This window comes from Lampetra planeri, unplaced genomic scaffold (genome assembly GCF_965212315.1).
Source record: "Lampetra planeri unplaced genomic scaffold, kcLamPlan1.2.h2 scaffold_619, whole genome shotgun sequence".
In the NCBI taxonomy this organism is placed as follows: Eukaryota; Metazoa; Chordata; class Hyperoartia; order Petromyzontiformes; family Petromyzontidae; genus Lampetra; species Lampetra planeri.
In genome coordinates this window covers 15,179-23,624 of record NW_027615442.1, presented here as the reverse complement: position 1 = coordinate 23,624, position 8,446 = coordinate 15,179, and positions in this window count along the sequence as shown.

The following is an 8,446-nucleotide window of genomic DNA, read 5'->3' as shown; positions in this document are numbered from 1 at the left end:
TTCTCCGATCTGTCATGATCGAGCAGGAATAGTAAACGTAATAAGTTCACAACAGAACGAAGAAAGTCAGTCAATGTTTTTTTTGTTTTTGTTTTTTTTTGGTCTTGCTGATATTTTTCATAGCTCAGATGTAGATCCAGAAAGAAATACTGTTTTATTCAGACAGAGTACAAAAGCCTTATCACTGTCTCCTCAGCCGGACTGTTTCCTTACAGTATGTGAGCTGGCTGCGCCTCGATATCATTAAACAACATAGATTTCCACATAACGCTGCCACAATTATTTTCTATTGTTGGGTTATACTTGCAGAATGAGCTGGAACAAACTGCAGTTTGACTTCATATGGATGAAGTAAAGCACAAAAGTCACAAAGCAATAACTGCAATACAAACACCATTCAATCAGCTGTGAAGGAGCGAATGTTATTTCAGGGAAATGTGACCGTGGTGAACTCTTGACCTCATCGCCAGTTTAATACCATTTAGTCATTTTATCTCATCACATCACACTGGATCATACGTGGATCCACTCTCAGGTGACCCTGACCCAGAGGATCCAGTCTTTGACGATGGTCATTTGGAGGTGATCCAGTCCCGTGTGCTTTGGTTCACAGTGATCCAGTCTCCAGTGGGAGATCCTGTCCCAGGTGATCCAGTCAATACGACCCAGTCTTAAAAGTGCCTGCGACAGAGATGATCCACAAACTGCATAGTAGATTGATGACCCGGGGGGATGTGTGTGAGAACACTACTGACTGCGTCTCAGAAACTGCTCGGAGGACTGCTGCTTGTATCATTACGTATATAATGTAGTATATACATACATTATTATTATTATGTGTATTATTATGTGTTGACCACATTTTACTTCATTACATCATAATACCACCTTTACACTGCAGATTAAAACTCAAGCAGAATGTCATATATGAGTTGCACAACACATGGTAAACGTATGTATTTTTGGTACGTACATGTTTACTGGTACACATATGTGTACAACATATACATTAAAACAGGCAGCTCTGTGGGTCGACTGTTCATGGAGGAGAAACGACGCCGATCTGTTCTGCAGCACCCGTGTTTTAGAACCTCTTCTCCACGATCACACCACAGTCCACCTGCGAAGCTCATTAGCTTTGGCTGATTCAAAGGCTTTTTTTTTTTCTTATAAGATCATTAGACGAGATGAAAGACATGAAGTTTGATGGAAAGGTTGAATGGCCGGTCTGTCGTACGTCTGGTTGACTGAGGAAACTGGATGGTTTCTTTTATAGGATTTCCAGTTGAATGCATGTGAGAGAAACGTGTGTGTCTTTTTCATTTAAGTGTAATTGATTTTATTGATTCTGACAGAAACGTACCTTCACATAAAGCTCCTGTAAAAAATAAAAAAAGGGGGGTTTAGGGTTTTAGCAACCTCAGCTGATTTTTACAAAGGAGCTCATCGACTAAATCTAAATAGTTCAGGCAACACAGGAACAATACATGTTCTGTTGTAAACGGAGTTCTGTGCAGTAACTACAGTGCATGTCACTGTACCATGTTACTTTCTTTGATTTTACTTGATGTTACTTTTTGGTTTTAATGTAGAATATTTAACATTCACTCTGTCTAGGACTGTTTGCACGTCTATGCTCCTTCCACTGCCGAATAGAATACAAAGTCAATTTTTGAAATTTGAATTTACCCCGTACAAAAAAAAACGATCAACTTGTCTCCTTGAAATATCAAGCAGAGGAATTGTCTCACACCACCACAAATTCATTTATATATTCTTTCAAATCGTCCTCATATTGCACTTATTTTACTGTATTTTTAAGTGTACAACAGGGGTCACCCACCTCCTGGGAACATGTGTTGAAGAAGAGAAGCGCTCCGGTGAAAATAAAAGGTGCTTGCTCACGTTTTATGTTGTATTATGTTGTCAATTTCCCCTCTGTCACTGAGTTTAACACTGTCCTCTGTAGTTTGGTGTCATCTGTGACAGAAAACAATAATAATAATTAATAATAGATAAATGGATGTGCCGTTGTGCCACATGAGTAGAGTTGGTGCTGTGGTAAACTGACTTCAACAGATTTTGAGACAGGAGGTGTTGGGGCAGTGGTTACTGCTGTCACAGCAAGAAGGTCGTGGGTTCGATCCCCCTTTACACAGAGGGACTGCTTGTCTAGGGGTCAACTCCCTGCTGAGGACAAGCGGTGCAGAGGGGAGGACGGATTCATTTCTACTCAGGAACTTACAACAAACCAATGTTTCCAGCATTTCAAACTAAATAAATAGCAAATATGGCTTTTATTTTGTAAATACTGTCATCGGAACGGTTTCTTCCACAGCATATCAGCCTGAGCGGATACGGCAAAGCTGACATTTTCAGGTCAATGTGAACATTTCCAGAGAACGGAGCCCCCAAAAGTTACTTTTCAAGAGCAGATTGTGCTCGCTGTGGTTTGCAATTTCCTAAAATATTCATCTCAAACAAAAGCCGATCTCCGGCGCAGTCGCTGACCGCCATCTTCTTCTCATCCGACCTTCTTCTTTTTGACATCGGTCCCTCTTGTCTCTCAGTCTGTAATTGTAACACTCACGGCAAAGCAATGCAAGAAGAAGAATTTAAACGATCAAACATTGTAATTGGTAACTGATGGTATTTGCACTACTGAACCTAATGTAGTTGAAATAAGACTGAAATAGGATCCAGCACTGAGCACCGATGTGGTTTATTTGAACTAATTCTATGGATCCTCTGATGTGAGAGAGGGTTAGAGACAGAGCAGATGCCGTGAATACAAAAGCCTTTTGGTATGAATATAATGACTGAAACCTCGTTACAGATACTATGATAAGTTGCTCATTAAAAGAAGCTTCAATTAAAAAAAGTTAGTCAATAAACAAAAATGTCAGCTCTTGTTTAATTTATGTTAAATAAATGATTCAGGGATTCTCTGTCTGGCTCAGAGGAAGACAGAGCAAACATGATTTATTAAATGAACATCGCATTCACATTTAATCACATTTAAAACTTTTGGCAGGGGTCAGAAACAAGGTTCATTGTAGTCTTTGTGGAATTCATTTAGGAATAAAACTCATTCGAGTTCTGTGTAACACTGCCTCGTCGGGCAGACGTCATTTCTCCATCAGTGGGTTACAGCCGACATAACAGTCAGTTAAAATGCAGTGTTTACTAGATATATCTGTTTCAGCTGTAGCACCAAACTGCTCTAAAGCCACTTAATGACCAAAGCCTGACTTCATTCGATGCACTAGTTTAAGGGAATTAAATAGTAAACAGGAAGTGACATTTATCATCATTTCCATAGAAATGATTAAGTTGTACTGATGCTTTTTAGGCATTGGTAAAACACACACACACACACACACACACACACACACACAGCTCCCCCACCATCACATAAAATCAGGAAGCAGCACAGTGGAGTGACTCACGGCCTGCTCGACCCTGCTCGTGATTTCCGATCAGATTACTGCCACTAATCCGTCAAGTCTGTCAACGCCGAGCTGCCAACACTCGACGAGTGCGAAAGCAAATCAAGACAATTAATCGACCGCGGGGACATCCTGTGAGTGTTCATTTTATAACCACCAACCTCATGCTAAACACAGCGGCGGAGTCGTTTATGCAGAGCTGTGAGACGGACGAGCAGGAGTGTGTGTCGTGGGACCGCAGGAACACTGATGTCTGAGTCCCTGCTCCAGCATTCACTCGGCCCGTTTCTCTCCCTGCCGCTTTCTCCCTCTATTAATATTCCATTTCCTTCTATTTTTTACTGCTTTTTATTCCCACCCAGCTCTGTGTATGCATGCAGGCGCGCACACACACACACACACACACACACACACACAATAGCACATATCCAGTGCTGCCATCGGTTTTCTTCAAATTGCTTGTCAGAATATTTTTAGATCCACTTCCTCCACGTTTCACCCTCTTTCAGACTGGTGGTGTGTGTGTGTGTGTGTGTGTGTGTGTGTTGAGGGGTTCATTTGCCAATTCGTAACAATTAGTAATTCATCTAAACTGATATCATATGCAGTAGTTGCAGTAACTGTGAGGTGAGAATACACAACGGGTCCTAATTTTGTTCTGTCACAGGCACGCGAGGATATTTGGGTGTGTGCGTGACACATCCCTGAAGAGTCTGTTGTGTGTGTTTAATCACTTAATGAGATCCAGCATCCTGAACTGAATCATGACGTTGAACTACTACTTTTATTTTGCTTTATTGCCTGAACAATAAACAACAGCACGGTTCGTCACTTCCTGTTTGTAGTCGTCATCTGACCCAAAACATGACTCCATCTTTCTGCTCTTCTCCACCAAAAACATAAAATGATAGAAGACAGACACTTGGTCAACCATTTCCAGGGAAAACTGATCAAAACAGCTAATCTACACAGGAAATATGTCCCAATTGTCAAATTTCAAATCCACTGATGCTCAGTTTTTATATGTTTTTACATCTGTTTGTATTCTAAGCTGCTCACAGGACAGAGCTGTCGGCATCTTCCCTGGGTAAGTAACTACTCCTCCTGCGTCGCCACGAGCGGTTGGTGCTGCTGCGGCGTCAGGCTGCAAAGATTTCAATCCGATTGATTCCAGCCCGCTGCGTCACAATTACCGACAGAGGATTGAACTGTAAACAGATCGCGGCTGGGGACCTCCATGGATGGGCTGTGGGTTCTGTGGGACACGTCAGAAGAGCAGCCAGCAGCGAGGAGGGAAGTGGGGAACTCACTTCATCACCTACGTGACAGGAAGATGAGGGTCACGTGACCTGCCCAGCTGTCGTCAGCATCAGGACCGACATCAACACCGACTAGATGACGTCGGAAATCAGACATGGTGGTGGTTTGTCCTCATTAGCAGATAAAACACCTTCATCTGCTTCCTCTGTGTTTCTTGAAGTCTTCCTCTGGTCAACTGCACATCGTTTAAACTTCACACCAGAGGAGAAGATGCTGTTCTACCTGTGTAAAGTAATTTTAGCTGTTACAGTACAAGTTCTCTTACTTTTACTTCTCTCTTACTTTTCTTTCAATGCATTTCCTGGAAAAACCTTGAATTTCTTTTCAGTGACACATTCCGCACAAACAGATTTCTGCTACTTACAAGAAGAAGAAGAAGGAGAAGAAGAAGGAGAAGAAGAAGGAGAAGAAGAAGAAGAAGCAGGCCTTTGTTATTGATCCCATTTCAGGGACATTGCTCCTCTGCTTTTTACCCATCAGAACATGCAATGCACCACACAGTGAACACACACAGCGAGCAGCGGGCTGCCACACCAGCGGGTGGTGCACCGGGGAGTAAAGGGGGGGGGTTGGTTGGAGAAACGTCAGCTGCAAATGTTCCAGGAGGAAACCGGTGCTCTTTCATGTCCCGTCCGCCTGCTGTCCTGGTGATCAATCCAGCGACTTTGGTGTCCAAAACTTCTCAAACCACCTGGGGACAGCGCACACTGATGAAGACGGGATTCGACCCCTCAACCTTCCGTTCTACCTCTGCCAACCTCCTCCATCTTAGACATAACACCGGCGCAAATTTGACGGAATGAAAATACAAAGCGGCGAATGTTTCACTTGTGTGTGTGTGTTGAAAACACATGAAAATGGTATTTGACATCAATATAAACCCACATGGACGTTAGTTCTGCCCAATAAAACGTGTTTCCATTGTAACTGTGATAAGAACGTGTGTGATAAACATCTTAAAGTGCCTGAATACACAGGGAAATAATAAGTCACCGCCCCTCTCACAGTCTCAATTAGTTTGTTGTTTGATTCCCCCAGAAGTTCCAATGTTACAGTCTTCTCATACTAATTCTTGACTGAAGCCTCCTATAGGCCTAAAAAAAAAAAAAATCACTGCTGAAGTGATTGCTACTATAATTGCTTTGTTTGCTCACTTGCCTTCGCACACCCTGAGGAAGGCGCACGCCGACACGTGTTGGTGTTTTTAATGACTCTCGCACATTAAATAAAAGCTGATTTTTGTGGGATTTTTATTGGATATTGAACACGACCTATTCACAATCAATATCTATTAAAGAACATGTCCACACGTGTTGATTAGGTTGTTAAGTGTTTTGGAGCATGATGGTGGTGTTTTCAGACTTATTGTCACTGTGATCATCGACATTGGGACAAACAGAAATGCCGGTTGCCGCGTTAAGTCGACCAAAACACCGGACCTCACGGTGGCAGACGATGTGTCCGACCCCTGGCTCCTCCCATGAGTTTCTCTGTTGAAAATTGTTTCATCCAGAGCAGGTGTAATTGTTTGGCACACAGGCCTGTCAGCCACATACCAGAGAGAATCGTGACCCTCAGAGCTCCCAAACACAGAGTAACACATTACATTAAAGACTTGTTCAGTCGTGTTCGTACCTCCAGAGGACACAGCTGCAGCACTGCTACACTCGGTGTGACAACAGGACCTATCTGCGTGACAGCAGCCTTCAGCACATACTTTGGGTTTAAGCTGCAAATTATGAATGCAGGCGTGTTTGGAGGCATCGCCCGGAACAGGCAGGCTGCTTCAAAGGAGGCCTGCGGGACTTCACAGAGTCCACTTGGTCAGCACGGGCCTACTCAGAGCTCCTTTGTTAGCATTTGACCGTCTCTGTGACGAGATGCTTCATGAGGGCCGCGGTTCACGTCGGATGAGTCTTACTCCGATCAGACGTGCCGAATGAAATGAGTAGTTCATAACCACACGGCCCTCTGATGATAGACGATACTGGAGGTCCAGATGACACACAAAATATGGCTCAGCTGATTCATTAGCTGACATCATCTAATTGGCTTGTTAGAAAAAACACAACACAACTTAAAGCTCTGATGTAATCGGAGGCTTCTCAGGAAAACCACTGAGCCTTATGTGAGTGTCAGGATGTTCTGACGGAATCAGAGGCAAACAAACGGCCAGAGTATCCAGAGGAATAATGAATATGTTACACAGGATGTCGGATATAGGCAGAGAGAGAAGACTCCGACACCCACATGAGCAAAACTCTTGTGAGTGTCTCTCGTATGCATCATATTGCGAGCTGTCAGCCGCAGGGCCCAGCATCCGCCAGCCAGTGTCAGCCACTTGGCTAATTAGGAGAAAACCACAAGGGCAAAGACGCCCAGACCTCATTGTGTCTTTGATCCATAAAACATGATGAGTTCAAATCCCGTCTGTCCTTTCATTAACTTAATCAACATGCCAGGAAATGAATAAAACATTCTGCTACAATATTCAGCCTGATAACAACAACAGGAAATGACTTCCTGTGTGCGTGCGCATGCTGTTTGACTTTGAAGGGGCCTTATTTACCTACAGGCAGACTTCAGCTGGTGGTCCAAAGGTCAGGACTCACCAACAACAGGAACGACGCTGAAGACAGAGTCACAGGCGTCTGTTTCAGGGGCGGGATGGTGCTGACGTGTGCCCACCACCTTTCATCAAGATTCATTTTGTACCGACCACTTGTAAAAAAAAAGCAGAATGATATGAAACTATGACGACATAGAGTGAGAGGCGAGTCTGTACAGTCACGGTGCTTTTCCACAACACAGTTCCAAGTAGGTTTTGGTCACAGACAAGGATGAGAATAGAGACGGAGCAGGACGCGATCGCTGACGTACCGATTCTCTGCTGACGGATTAACTTCAGACCCGAGCGATTTTCAGCAGTTTAAATGGACAGAGCTCAACGCCGAACTGTAGATCAGTTATAAATATCAAGAACATGTTAAAATCTGCGTAAGTGGCTTTGCAATGGACTTGAGTCCTGTTTGCCTCAAACAGACAGAAAGTTTGGTGTCTTGGTGAAGGACAGTGCCCCTTCTCATGTCACCCAATCCTGGGTGAGATGACTGGTCGGCCCCGCTTCACGTGCATGGACTCACTCAAACGTGCACAACCGGCTGCTGACTTGACTGTGACATACTCACAAGTTCCACTTTGTTTGGGTGGTGATTGTCTTTATTCTTTCGGACGAGAGGTCGCCTTTGGTTTGTGTATGTACAGTATGTGCATGTGTTCCTCAGAGTGAGCGAGGGGACAAATCAGACAGACGGTTGGACGAGCAGCTGCTCCAGCTCTAAACCAACAGCCAAAGTGCTGATGTCGCTGTAATGAATGTGAATTAACCAAATGACGTGAGTGTTTGAAAACCTGCAGATCCAAAACGCAGAGGCTGACACAGAAGCAAAGCCTCCTGGGATGTAATCCTGCGGCAGTGGGGGGCGGGGGCGATGTGGCTCCTGAATCAAGAGGCTTAACTTTTATATAACCTCTGAGCACACAAAGTCAGTTGTTCAGCCCACAGCACAATGTCCACGTGAAGACTCGTGAGTTTAACTGAACCAAAATTATATCGCTGATCTCCTTAAACGCAAAGTACCAGTGTCAGTACACTGCCTGAAGATTTATTCCTGATA